The following is a 14,567-nucleotide window of genomic DNA, read 5'->3' as shown; positions in this document are numbered from 1 at the left end:
GTGATGTGCCCAAGGGTCACATGGTGGGTCGGCAGCAGAACTAGGAACAGAACCAGCCTTTCCCCTCATCTACCCGGCAGCCCCTAGTTATCCATGTTTGTTTTGTCCAGCCCCAGCAGCTTTGACCAAGCCAACCCTCTGCTTTGCCCCCCATAAAGCATGCCCCTACTGCCCTGATGCCCCCTGCATGAATGACAAATGGCACAACTCACTGCGCCGGCTACCAACCAGCTGCGTCCACCACCTCAGTCAGCTCTGCACACACTTGGAAAATGCTTTCAGCACTGGCAAAACTGAGAGTTTGATGGTTACCTGCACCCATCACCCTCCCTCTCCTGGAGCCAGTCAGAACGTGGTGCACGTAATGTCAAGCTATGGGGCCAGGGAGCTACTGGCTGTGCTGGGGACCCGTGCATCTCACCTGACAATATGGGTGGCTTCTACAGAGACTTCTCTTCCATCTGTTGTAGGGTGACCCTTCACTTGCTTATGGCTGGCAACACACCCTGCAGGTCACCCCTGCACAGCACCCCAGGAAATGCTACAGCACAGGTAGTCAGAGCCTGCCTCACAACAGCACACAGCCAACCCGGAGCCAAACTGGTCTTCCCTACTCTTCCTTCCAGTGGATTGTAGTACTGCTTTCCTGCCCATCTTTCCTTTAGACTCTGCCATCTGTCCACCTGCTTCCACTGATGCTATCTTCTCCCTTACCTCAGCTTTCGCATCTCAACCCATGGCTAAGTTAGGCTGGCTATTGTTCTCTGTGCTGCAGCTATAAAAAGGGGGATTTTCCCAGCTTTTTGGAACACATACTGATTCTTCTTAGGAGCTCCTTTCCCCAGTGACCACACCTATTAATCTCCGAGCAGCCTGGAAGCTGACAGAGCTCTGATGGGACACTGAAGAAGCTATTTCTGCTTCCCTGCTTTTATGTTTCCCTATCCTTTACATCCTTTTATTTTTGCAAGGAGCAGACCTAGAGAATGAGGCTGGGTAAGGAGACAAGTTACGCTTGGGACATACAAACCAAATAAGATCCACTGAGAGAAAAAAGCTCTGGACGACCACGACGCAACCACTTCGTACCTCTGTCCTTCCAAGCCAAACACAAATGGCACCATACTGCTTTTTCTCCCAAAATCTCCAAGCTGGCCCTGGCCTTGGAAAGTGCAGACCGCAAGGGGTTAAGCCAAGAAGCCACCCCTTGGGTTCTTTGGAGCAGTTTGGTTTGAGGGCTGCGTGCAAATATGATCCACACGCCGGCAGGCAGGCAGACACAGTGGAGACACTGCATTTTATTAGGGCGAGGTTGCCAGCAAAAAAAGAGAGAGAGAGAGAAAGAGAAAGGGAGGCGGGAGGGTTGAGTGAGGAAGCCGCCCAGGCAGCACTGCCTGGAGTTAAAAGCATGTCAGGAACTCAAAAAAAGCAATCCCATGCCTCTCCATTGTGTGCAAATGCTGGGCGCATCACGGCAGCTACAAAAGACTCGAAGGCAGCTGCAGGAGCCCTGCTCACGTTGGAGAGGAGCTGTAAGCAAGCAGGATTTCAGCAGCCTCCCACCTCTGCCCCATCCTCCCTCCTTATGCCACAGTATGTGGACACCCTGGACATAGGGGCAGTGAAAGAGCCTGAATAGACAGGTGCTGTGCTACTCAAGTAACACCACCGGTGTAATGTTCTTCCATCTGCAACCTTACACCCTGCCATCCTGCCTAGGAACAGGGTATTTGTGCTGTGAAGGTAGGGCAGTAACCTGGCAAGGAAGACAAGCTCTCCAACCGCTCTGAGAGACTGCCCCTGAGTGGGGAGCCCAGAAGCTGCACAGGAGCTGGAGAAAAATCCTGTGCCACCTGATTTGCCTGGACCAAGAGGGGAATCCTAGGCAACTCACACCTCTGTCCAGCCAGGACCCTGAATACCATCTGTGGTTCAGCCATTCCCAGTGCCCCTTGGCTAGAATCTAACCTTGTCCTGGGGGCTGTGATGGTCCCAAAACATCTGGCGAATCTTGGCAATTGTAAAATGACCCTGGCCAATCAGGACCATACAGAAAGGACCTGTACAAGCTTTCTCAGCCACAGTCCTGCCTTGCAGGGCACTCCAATTCTAACCCTGGCCTCCCCACCATTGCTTTACAGTGTACCTCAAGTCTGGCTTGCATTGCTTCCTTCTATCCCAGCTCAGGGCTCCCTACACCAGCTTTGCCAATGCAGCAGGTTCCCTAACCCCCAGGACACCCTGAGCTCTGTAATGTACCTCAGCCCCAGCCTGCACCCTCCATTCCAGCTATTCTGGACCAGAGCCAAGACAGGCACTTACCACAAAAGAGGCCACTGGCCTGAGACTCATGGGATGGATCCATTCCACTGGAAGTCCCCTCCTTACTTGAGCCAAGTGGAGCAGAGAGGTAGTTAGCTTTGTTAGTCTGAAGTCAGGCAGGAGGCAGGTAGATTTGCACCTTATAAACTAACTAAATAAGATATATAGCGAGCACAAGCTTTTGGGAATTCCAGTTCACTCCATAAGCTTATGTGAAAGGAGAGCATAGAGCAGCATATAAAGCAGAGTGAGTGTTTAAATACAAAAGGTGAGAAAAGAGGAGTGAGGGACAGGAAGAGTGAGGGAGAGAGGGGCAGGAAAATGGACAGTGCTGGGAGAAACAAGCAAAGAAGCCATAGGAATAAATTGGTCACAAAAGCTAATACAGGTAATGGGATAGGAACCCATAGTCCCTGTTTAGATCATGGTTAACACAGTCCAGCCTGTGGGTGATTTCTTGATCCCCAGTTTCCAAGTCAAACTGGCTTTTAAAATGTTGCTGCCTGTAAAGAGCAATCCCGAGGTCAGAGATGGAGTGTTCAGGGAGGTTCAAGTGTCCTCCTGACACAGGCCTTTGTGTCTTTCTGAAGCTGATACGAGATCCGCATTCATCCATCCTTGCACGCAGAGATCGCCCAGTCTGGCTGAGGAAAGACGACAGGCATTGTAAATGGGTGAGGGTGTATAAAAAGTTGGTAGAGTTGCAGATGAGTTAACTTCGGATGTCGTATTCCTGGTCATCTGGTCCCATGCCAGGGTGGCCACTGGATAAGGGACATCTCTAACCCCAGGGCTCAGGTCATCCCCTTGAGACCCCAGACTGCCGTTGACAGCACCAGCTTGCAGGTATGGTATACAGAATAGGGCTTGGCCCCTTTGCTGTAATTGTAAATATGTAACTCATAGGGGAATGGGGCAGGGCTGTGGATTCCATGCCTCCCCATCGGCTCCTCCAACCCAGACAGCAAAGTAGAAATTAATTATCTCCTGCCATAAACCTTCACCTAGAACCCCACCTGCCCTTGCTGACTGGAGGTCCACCATGTGAGCACACCTGCCTAGCAGCACTGTGTTCTGCTGCTCAGGAGTAAGGGCCTCCACCCTTTTTTATACCAGTTTCCTGCAGCCGGGGTCTCTGGATGACCCGTGTAGTGACCCTGCTATCTGCGTTCTAGCAGCAGATGAGGGGCTCATGGAGAGCAAGCAGTGCCCCGTTGTGTCAAGTATTGCACCACATATAGTGTGAGGGACAGCGCCAGCCCCACAGGGCTCCCAGAAAGTGGAGGAAATCAGACCCCATGGGCTATCCTGCAAGAAACCCTGTGGGATGGACGACCCACCTCTGAAAGCCAGCTTTGACCTGTAATCCATATGTTTTGACACACTTGCCCTAAACAATAGGCCATACAGCCTCTCCGGGTCACCCAGCAAAGTCCCTCTGGTTAAACATTTGCCATCCCCATCTGCCCTGTATAAGCATATTATGTCTCATGTGAATAAGGAGAAGAGTACTGCACTCAAGAGCCCAGCCAAGGCTGTGGAATGGCAATGGTTCTGGTGAGCTCAGAGTTGCGGCATGAAGTCTCTCACAGGGCTGAGGTTTTGCCATGAAGCAGCTGTGCTAGGAGAGTCCATGTTTCCTGTGCAACTGCATCATGCCAAGCCCAGCTGCTTGCATCACACTGCTGGGGGCCAGGTGTGTGGGCTGCTCTGCTTCTGCCTTCTCTGGTGTTTTCCAAGAAGAGTGCAGTGTCTCAATCTATGGCAGAAACTGTTTGCTAACCATCTCAGGGAATCAACTGCTTACCAGCATCCAGTCTGCCAAGAACTTATATGCTCCAGCAGGTGCTCAGGAGGTGGTGCACAGAGGTGGGAATCCATGTTGGCTGATGCCTTGAGGGGTTCTGATCAGCAGCCTGGAACCAGACACAGCCCCATAGTGTGAAAGATGCCCTAACCCCAGTGCATTTGTAGAGGGGAAGAAGTTGCCTAGGGTGGTACAAGTAATCAGAGATAAGAACAGAGGCCCTGGAATACTCAACCTCCCACTAGCCATGGGCCTAGATCCGTGCTGGGCAAGTACTGCCCAGCATCCTTCCAAGGGAAGGCTACCAAGTACTACACCCTTTGCCTACACATAGGACTGAAGAGGGGGTATGAACCCCCACTTACCCTGCCAGAGAACAGGATGGATCCCCTGGTGCTCAGAAGAGAAGAGATCTGCTTTCCAGTCTATGGCTAAGTTGCTGTTCCCATCACTGTTAGCTTGTGCACTTCAGAGCAGGGGAGTTGGAAAAAGAATGACCACCTTGAATGGCCCATGAGTAATAATACTACGAAAGTCACCCACATATGGGCTGCATCAGACTTTGCTCTTCCACTAGCCTCATATCTAGATTCCTGTGGCTGTGAACAAGGTCTGAGAACTACAGGTTGGGGATGGCTGCATTAAGACATCCCAATCCCCCAGGATGGAAAGGGGCAAGTGATGGATCATGGTGACTCTATGGGCCAAGGTCCAGTGAACTCTTGAGCTCTGAAAATGTTCTAGGTCAGTTTCTATCCACGCAGCCACAGACCCTTGTCCAAGAAGGGGACCAATGGCTGGAAACACCATAAAGCAATCTCCAGAGTTTTCCCAGTGCCTTTGATTTGCTTCAAGAGGCAGAGGATCCCAAGGCTAGGAACCTTTCAGATTTGCACTAGAAGAATGGATCAATTTTTGTAAAGTTGGAGGAAAATGTCCCAAGAGTCACCTGCCCTCCAGAGCAAGCCAATCCATGGCACAGTAAAGACCTGAGCTTTCTGCAAAACTCCACCAGGCACATGGGAATGTATAGAGGACCCTTTCCAGCCTGCTCCCCAGCAACCCCATGCTCCGATTGGGCCAAAAAACTCCAAGCAGGGAGGAGAAGTTATTCTCTGGGACTGGAATGACTCACATTCACAATGAAGGGGCTCACACCATCTTTAATGGCTTGAAACCTGCTGAGCATTACAGCCCATCAGGGGAGCCAAGCCTTTTGGGAATACAATTAGCACTTAATCCCTTGCAGAGTTCGGAGCCGATGACAATGTTACAGACTGGAAACCACAGCAGTTTGTACAAATCGGAAAAACGTGTCAAGGGAACACTTGCCGGGTGAGCAACTTTGAGCAAAGCTGCAGCTTCATGGCAGAGCTTTTCTGTAGCCGTGTCAGGGACTAGACACACCATTCCCATCAGAATCCATGAGTGCAGTGAATCTAAATCTCAAAGGTGAGTTGGAAAAGCTCAGCCTAGCAGCACCTGATGACCAGAATCACAACTGATACTAGGTGGAGGATGAGCTGGTGGCTAGGATGCTGCCTTTGGACCCTGAAGACCAAACTGCAATTGTACCTTCTGCCACAACATGCCAGTGTGACCTTGGGCAAGTCACTTAGCCAAAGGGCCTTAGATGATATTTAAGCAGTAGTTTAGCACTGTGTGGGTGAATAAGCCCTGCATGCTAACTAAGGTGGGGGGCACCAGAATAGAGCTCAGGGACACCTCCCCTTCCTGCCCCCTCCTCCCATGTACCTAACACCTTCCCTGCAGCACCTCCAGCTCTGGCAGCAAGGGATTGGGAGACAGAGCAGCAGTAAGGGTCACATGGTGCAGAAGCAGCTGTGAGAGATCTCACCTCATTATTTTGCTGCAAAAAACAGAGTTGAAATGGCCACTCAACCTGCAGCATGGCAGCAAAAAAGGGTGACATCTTCCCCAGTGGCAGCCAACCTCCAGTAGCTACCCTGCTGTGTGCCCCTCTGCAGTACTGGCCAGTGATGCCACTGTATTTATACACCTAATGTCAATAAAATAGACTCTTCCAGTCTTACCCGGGGGGGGGGGGTGGTTAGAAGACAAATTCATTTCTGTTTGCAAGGCTTCCAGATGCTACAGAGGTGGAGACAAGGTCAACTCTCTGGGCCTATTGTCTTCCAGCAAAAACAGCCTGTGATAAATGCAAACACAGCCAGCACAAGGGAGGAGAGCCAGGGGGAAAAAAATGGTTGCAGGAAATCAACCACGTTATACATTCATTTCTATGATTTCAAGAGTCTCATAAATCTCTTGCAATTGAGCATTGGGGGTGATGGCCAAAAACAGGGGTGAGAGAGACAGCCTTCATCTGGTTCCAGTTTTTCAGCCCAAACACAGAAATCCTCCACCAGAGACGCCATTTGGGGTCTCTTGTCACATGTCAAAAGCCAGAGCTGGGCAAGTGGTCTCCTGAAGTCAACCTATTCCATGAGAATGATGCAATTAGCTTGCGGGGGAAAATGGGATCTAAGCAGCACATGCCACTAGTTACAGTCTAGGGAGAGCTGAAAACCCACATCCCAGGGGTGGGGGACCACAGACATAAGGAAAATGAATTTCAAAACAATGCTGCAGGGAAAAGCTGAGACAATGTTCGCTAAACCCCTGAGGGAAGTATCAGGATCTTTCCCTCGCCGCCCCCTCTCCAGAGCTGTCACTTTCTCTCTGGTCTCTGGCTGCTGCAGATGTTCCTTACATAGTACACTCTCCAGCCTAGTGTCCTGTAAGGAACAGCTCATGGCGTAGTTTCCCTTTGGAAACTACTCCCCAGAGTAGCCCTGCCCTTTAGGCAAAGGCTCTCACCACAGAGAAGCTGCTTTGTGCAGAGCATAAATCTAATGCCCCACAAGGATGCTATCATCATGGTTATTATGTACTTGTATAGGGCATTGCCTGAGCTCCCTAGTTACAAACGGCACAAGGCCAGAACAGAGAGCAGGCCACTGCCTCAGAGGGCTTCCAGCCTAAAGCAGACAAGAGGCAACATATAGAGATGGACAGTGGGGAAAGCGATTTGTTCATTATTGTTCTCCTTTGTATTGCAACGGTATGCAGGGCCTCCATCACCAATAGGGTCCTGCTTTTGGCAGCACCTCTTTTCTCCTTGGGTTCAGCAGTATCTTCTCCCCCCACCTCCACTGGTACCCTGGCTGATCCAGGGCTAGGGGGAGCTCCAGAACAGCTCCTGCCCTGCTCCAGCTGGGGTGCACAGGGAGCTGGGCAAAGCTGTGGTGGTGGGGGTTGATAGGTTCCCCCTCCTTAAGCCTGCTCCTTGACTGCCAGGGAGCACCTGGATACACCAGGCAGGGAGAGGGGACCAGTCTGCTGCCACCACTGCTACTGCTGTCCTCAGCTGAGCCCAGCTATCTACACAGCCCAGAGGGAACTCCCCTAGCCCTTGGGTTAGCCAATGGGCAGCAGTGATGGGGGGTGGGAGAGGAGAATGGGAGGGAAGGGTTGGTGCCAGCAGCATCAAGGAGAAGGGAGGGAGATTCTTACCTGCTTTGGGGACTTAAAAATGTCCTTGGCCACTGCTCACAGGGCATGGCCTGCAAGGAGGGTGTGACTGCACCACTGTGCTCCCTCAGGATCCACCCCTGCCCACGGGTTTGAAACTGGAATCTTTCAGTCTGAGCCCATCTTGCAGATGAAACCAGCTGGCTGTGTATCTGAGTACACAGAAGCTACTGAAGAAACCGTGCAAAAGCACCAGGCCTTGCAGGGCTTAGAGGGAGAACACTTAAAGACAACCCAGCATTCCAGATTTTCATCCCCTCCGCTTCCAGCGATGCAGAATCTGGGCTCCGCAGAGAAATACGTTCTTCCCCTCTTTGCAAGATGGGACCTGCAGCTGGGCTCCTAGCTCCGGGTCCTTGGCACCAGATCCATCACTGAAGTCAAAACAGATAGTTACCGGGCCTTGTCCCTCTGCTCTGCTCACTCTTGTCATGTTCTTGAAGAACAGAGATCAAAGAGGAAAACGAGCAGACTACATTTTACAGCGTGAAGGCAAAATTCACCCTTGTGCTGGGAGTTGGCCAGAGGCCTACACATTACTGAGGTCCAGGACTGCCAAACCCAGGCATTCAAAACAAGGAGCCAGCTCCTGCCCCTGGAATAATGAGATTAGTTTAAAAACTGTGAGATTTCAAAGATAAATTGTAGTGTGTGGGCTTCTTTCTTTGCTTTCTGGATTTTAAGCCTCAAATGATATTTCCAAGCCTTTCTCCTTAACAAAAAGGGCTAGAAATCTGTGTTTTATTTTAAAATGAAAGATCCAGCGTTTATCTAATCCTGTGACCCCAAAATCTGGGCTGAACTTTGTGAGAGCTGGCAGCACTGGGAGTCCCAGTAACTCTCTCAGAAGTCCTCTGCACTTCAGTAAAAGGCCGCTCTAAGAGTTACAGACCCTAGATGTAACACGACTGTGGGGGGATTGCCTTCCTCTGTAGTGTGGGGTATAGCCCTCTTCTTGGGATCCCTGGAGTGTATATTAGCAACCTTTACCACAGCAGGACATAGACTGCTGAGAACCCCCTGCTTTGTCTATGGCAGGTAAAGGGGTTAAGTCTTGTGTCAGGGTTGACTGTGTAGTTTTGTTAAGAGGTTAGACAATGGGTTTGTATAGGATGGTTTGGATAGGCATGAATGATCCTCCTTCATTCATTGTAAAATCCTATGAAATCTGTGAAATCCTATGGAATATGAACTTTCATTTCTACCCAGGAGAACTTTTACAATCTTTTCTCCAATGCCTGATAAAGAGTGTTTGTGCCTGAGAGCTTGCAATTAAAGAATGTAACTTTTTTGCAAAAATCTTGTTGGTCTAATAAAAGATATCATCTCTATTATGAGTCCTGATTACTTTTCCCTCTAGACCAATACGGCTATAACTGATCCTCCTTCAGGCAGGGGGTTGGACTAGATGACCTATGGAAGTCCCTTCCCGCCCTACTTCTCTGTACTTCTATGACAGACTATATAGAGTGAATTGTCATTTCCACCAGTGTAAATTGGAAGTAACTGCAATGAACCCAGTACAGATATTCTGGATATACTTTCAGTGTAAAAAAAGCAGAATTTGGCCTCTTCTCTGGTACAGATTCTTAGTAGGAATGAGGAGTGAAACTTCTTCCAGGAATCAGATCCAGCAAAGATTTAAACTCTGGTGTAACCTGTCTGGTTGCCCTTTTTTCCTACTGAAGGCAGAAAGTTGAGTCCTGCGCACACAACTTGGCAATAGCAGAGCTTTTGTGGGTAAAACAACTTAAAAGTTTACAGTCATAGCTGACAATTTAAATTATATCCCATGTCATAATCAGATGTGCTTTTGTGTCAGAGGAAGTGTATCAGCAACACACATCTATCAACAGATCCCTATCTGCTGAAGACACACTTTTTCTTCTTTATTTTTCTTACAAAAGAATCTGATTTCAAGTTGCAGGTGGTTTTTGATTATAAAAATAAGAGACAGAATACAAACTGGAAAAGATTTGTTTGCCATCCTTTCTTCTCCACCTCTTGAAAAGGGTTTTTAAAATGTGAGTTAAATGTCATTTCAGGTTCAGCACTCTCTCTCTATTGTCTGTCCTTATAAAATTATATTTCCCTATGATAAAACTAGCATTTGTCTTGCCTCTTCTGCTTTTGTGAAAGGCCCAGAGATTTTGCAAACATTGGGACCTGTGAGTAACTTCACTTCCAGGAAAAAAATGCTCTGTGTTGGCTGGATCTGGTCTTCACTTGCCAAGACTGTATACCAAGGAAGGAGTGACACCAATCACACACAGGGCCCCAAGATTTCAGGGGCTCAGTCTCTACCCCTGGATCTGGATCTTTGAAAGATGTCAGTGTTCAAGGTCTACAGAGCTCTTCTGAAAATCTGACCACAAGTGCAAACAAAGTTCCTCTGAAAAAATGGCCTTAAAGTGCCTCCAAATGCACACTACCATACTGATTAGTATCCTAATCCAGACATTTGGCAAGGAAATGATCAAGAGGCTCTTCAGTCCATGCAGAAGCATGACTGCGGCTAGGGACGGAAAGGCAGATGCAGAAAACCCGTTTGTGACTGGTTTTCAGTTATTAATCCTTTTTAAAAAAATTTTAAACTTAAAATTTCAATCACATTTAAATATGTGTATGTTACTATAATTATTTCATTACTATCCCTGCACCCGTTATAATGTATGATCATTATTACTATCAATCAACCTAAGTGATTACTCTAACTGTACAGGTCTAATTAAACCAGCACAGCCTCCTATTGGTGCACTTGTTGTTATACTGGTGTCAAGGTGCTTTATCCTGGCTTGGTAATCCTTTGGCTGCAGTCCAGTACAGAGCAGAGCTGCCTCTACACCTGGTGGATTGTACTGGCACTGCACACACGTCCTCCTCGCACAGGGGTGTCTAAGGCCCCTAGGCTGGATGTGGTTCCCAGGAGTCCTGTCATCTAGCCCAGTGCCGCATGCAGTAGATGCTGGATCTGCCCTGTGCACCGCACATGACATGCAGGACTGGTCTGGGACATACACTACATGTGGTACTCATATCAGTCCAGCCTCGCATGCTGGATGCAGCACTTAGGGCCAGTTGGCAGACCCAGTCCAGCCCATGGACCATTCCCACACCATTCATCCAGCCTGTGGCTTGGCCCTGTACTATTCCTCTGGCTTGTGGGGCCTGATGAGTTTGACAGTCCTATTTTAGCAGCAAGTGACCCCAGCAGAAGACCTTGCCACCACCTGTTCCCTCTCTCTCTGTAAGTGTGAGTCCCATCCCTGCATACGGGACTGGGAGACTCTATGAGCCAGATTCTATGCCATAGGAGAGGGAAGCAGAGTCAATAGCAATGAATGCTCTTCTGACAGCACTACTCCCCTCTCCCTCTCCAAGTGCTGTTGGCTATGGACATGACAGCCTGAGGGGCGACATAGGCTGCGGATGACCCTTAGACTTGGACACAGTCCATTTGGGCTTGTCTGGAGGTAGCCAGACTGGCACTGAAGCAGACAAACAGAGCAGGGGGTGACTCCCATGTTGCCTGGAGTTACAACATACATCGAAACAGAGAGAAAACCACCCCCCTTTTTCCCATCAAACAGCTCCAAAGTCAGGACAACATAAGATGTTTAAAAGGATCCTAGAGGAGGAAAACGCAGGGGTTTGATTCCCTGTGCACAGTAAAAATCCAGTTTTGCTTTTGAAGTTGATTTTTAATGGTTGTGTTAAAGAGGAACCCTGGGGATTTCACCGCCAATAAATCCCAAGATGGGGATGGGTAAACACTTCTCTCCCCCTGCCTAGCCAGGAAACTCATTTCCACCAGCCAGTGGGATAGTAAGTTAGTTAATTGAGTGGGTCTCCTTCCTGCTGCAGCCCCAACAACACCACAGAATAGTCAGTATATCACATGGCAAGGCAAAGGGGTGTGGGGAGTGGAAGACAGGGAGCATGGCACCTCTGCCTGCTTCTAAAGAGAGTGAGTTCACTTTGGCTTTTCATTTTATCAGGAAACCAGGGCAACTGGCCAGCAGAAGACAGGGCAAGAAGGAACAGTGTTAAACTGCAACGTGGGAGATTCAGATTGGTTAAGAGGAAGGACATTCTCCCTCAGAGTGGTTTAGTCCTGGGACAAATCCTCTGTAGAGGCTGTGGAATTTCCATCCCTGGAAATGTTCAAAAAGGTGGGACAAACACTTGCCTAGGATGGTTTAGACAGTGGTTCAGAGTAGGATCATGGGAAACTAGGGCTGGAAGGAACCTCACTAAAGCATCTAGTCCAGCACCCCGCTCAAGGCAGGATCATCCCTGAGAAAACCATCCCAGCCAACCATGTGTCTAAACAGCTGTTGAAAATGTCCTGGAATGGGGATTCCACAACCTCTCTAGGTAGTCTGTTCTAATGCTTGACCAACCAGCCTCATAGTCAGAAAAGTCTTCCAAATCTCCAACATAAATATCCTTTTCTGCTGCAGATTGAGGCCATTGCTCCTAGTCCCCTCTCCTCCAACTACAGTGAAAAGCCCATCTCCATTCTTTTGATAACTGCCCTTCAGGTATTTGAAAAACTGTTACCAGTTCCCCGCTTAGGCTCCTAGTCAGTTTATGGTCCACTGTAATTCCCAGGTCCTTCACTGTAGTACTTACTGCAGTTTAGCCATCATTCCCCAGTCTTTGTGTATTTGTGCATGCATTATTCTGTCCCAAGTGCGGGACTTTATACTTATCTTTGTTGAATTTCATGTGGTCTGTCCATTCTGGATCCTAGCCCTGCCCTCCAGGATATAGGCAACTCCTCCCAACCTGGTGTCATCAGCAGATCTGCTAAATGTACACTCAGTCCCATTGTCCAAATAATTAATAAAGATGTCGACCAGTTCTGAACCCAAGATAGACCCCTAGGGATCCCCACTTAATACCTGCTACCAATTACCCATTGTTGGCTATTTGTTGAGTACAATGATCCAGTTAGTATCAGTTTTGTACTCTTCAGTAAGTGACCTCCTGAGGATCCTTCCTGCCAGCTCTGCTTTTCTATGATTCTGTGATTCCTCCCCTCAGTCCAGTTTAAATATTACTGTGAATAAAATTACGTTAACCATAACATTTTCAGACTCACTGAATATTGTCTTAGTATTACCAATGCTATGTACCAATGCCCAATGTATCTTGAGACATCTGACCAAAGAGATGTGTATTTCCAAAGGGATCTGAGGAAAATGAGTAGGTATTTCCATCATAATACGCACAAATGAACTTTGCTCAGGTAGTTCCCACCACTGGAAGGAGTCACTGATCCCTTCCGTATTTTGGACCTGACTTTCCAACTTATGCTGTCCGCATTAGGAGAAGAAGCTGCTTCCAAGCAAGTTTCTAAACTGGCACAGATGAGTGGAGTGGCCAGGAAGAAAACCCCTGGGTAATCCTAAGGAAGGGGTAAACCCTGGCAGAAGCAAAGGCGACTTGTGGGGTCTGCAAGCATGGGGCAAGCCAACAAGGAGGGTCCAGGGAGATCCCATGCTGTCCCTGTAGAGCTGGCATCTTCACCAAGCCTTTCTTGGATAAGGTGCCCCTTTATAGCTGGACTGAAGGAAAATGATGCTGGAGCATGGCCTTGCCTTACAGCACTGCTAACTCTGCCCTTGCCTTACTGCCCAGGGGCTCCCCTTGCAATAGCAGTTAAGTAGCCACCAGAGCTGAAAGGAGTCTGGGGGGCCTCTGCAGCCAAGTGGGTTCGGACTGAACCTTTGAGGGGGGAGGAGAGCACTACCCCCCCCTTTCCTGCTGGCAGGAAGTTGGGGGGGAAGGGGAGGGGTCCTGTTAGCAGGTGTTAAAGTTGCTGAGCACCATGAGTTTGAGTGCTGCCCCCCACAGTTGTGAATAGAGCTCACCACCACCCCCTACCTGCTGGGGTGCTGCACCCGGGCTGCTGCTGTCCTGCACCTGCAGTTTTGTGGGTGAGGCCTAGCCCCTAACAGCCCTGCCTCCCCCTTGCCAGCCCAGTGACCCTGCCAAAACCTGCCACTGAGCCCCTCCAGGCTGGGGGCACCTTAACCCTTGCCAGCCTGGAGCCCTCGCAGCCCAGGTCCCCCTTGGATCCCCTCTAGGCTGGGGGCACCTTAACCCTTGCCAGCCTGGAGCCCTTGCAGCCCAGGTCCCCCTTGGATCCCCTGCCACAACCTTGACCGAGCTCCTGCTTCCACCCCTGGATTTAACCCCTTGATTGCCTGACACAACCCTTGCCGGGTGAGACCACCTGCAGCCGGGTTAACCCTTTGATTGCCTGACACTGCCAGCCAGGCTCCCCCCCTCCCTCACCACCCCATCCTTTCCTTTTTTCCTTTCCCTTTTTTTTTTAAGCAGATGCAAAGATCTACACCCCCATCCCTACCCATCCTGGGTGTATAATCCTGCCTTGCCAAGGGTCAGGAGAGCCCAAACTGGGAAGCACTGGGTTGCCAGCTGCTCCCTTGGGCATTAAAGTGAAAAGGCGTGCAGATCTGCGTCTGCTCAGGAGGGCCTGGTGACAGGGGCTTGACAAAGGCAAAAGCGTGTCCCTCCCCTCCCTCCTCCCCCAGTGACAGTGAGGGGCCAGGCCGATCGAGGTGGAGGAAGGGCTCCCAGCACTGCACCACGTGAGGGTGGGGGAGGCAGGGGCTCTGAGCCTTAAACATTATGTCTGCCAGCTGGGCCAGGTGCACCTGGAGGTGCGGGCCATGGCTGGAGCAGGGGGGCTGCTGTTTCCTCTGCACTTTGGGGATGGGGGGGTGATCACTGGGGTCCCAGCGGATCGGATCAGACCGGGAGCTCGGGGGCAGGGGGCTCGCAGGCCCATCTGTTTCCAGGTCCCCCGGGCCTGATGCCCCGCGCCCACTCCCCGGGTGCGGCCCGGGAG

At 50.0% G+C, this 14,567-nt stretch overlaps 1 long non-coding RNA gene across 1 annotated transcript; it reads right to left on the bottom strand.

The window, feature by feature from the left end:
- Positions 1-2,375: 2,375 nt before the first annotated feature.
- LOC109318939 lies at positions 2,376-8,586 on the bottom strand. The gene is made up of 3 exons (XR_002103353.1): positions 7,667-8,586; positions 4,495-6,588; positions 2,376-4,311 (listed from the first exon to the last, which is right to left on the bottom strand). It is a non-coding gene; the product is annotated as an uncharacterized LOC109318939 (long non-coding RNA).
- Between the last annotated feature and the right edge of the window lie 5,981 nt (positions 8,587-14,567).

Source organism: Crocodylus porosus, unplaced genomic scaffold (assembly GCF_001723895.1).
Source record: "Crocodylus porosus isolate Cpor-Errol unplaced genomic scaffold, CroPor_comp1, whole genome shotgun sequence".
In the NCBI taxonomy this organism is placed as follows: Eukaryota; Metazoa; Chordata; order Crocodylia; family Crocodylidae; genus Crocodylus; species Crocodylus porosus.
The sequence above is the reverse complement of the archived record's forward strand: the minus strand, read 5'-3'. Positions and strand labels throughout refer to the sequence as shown.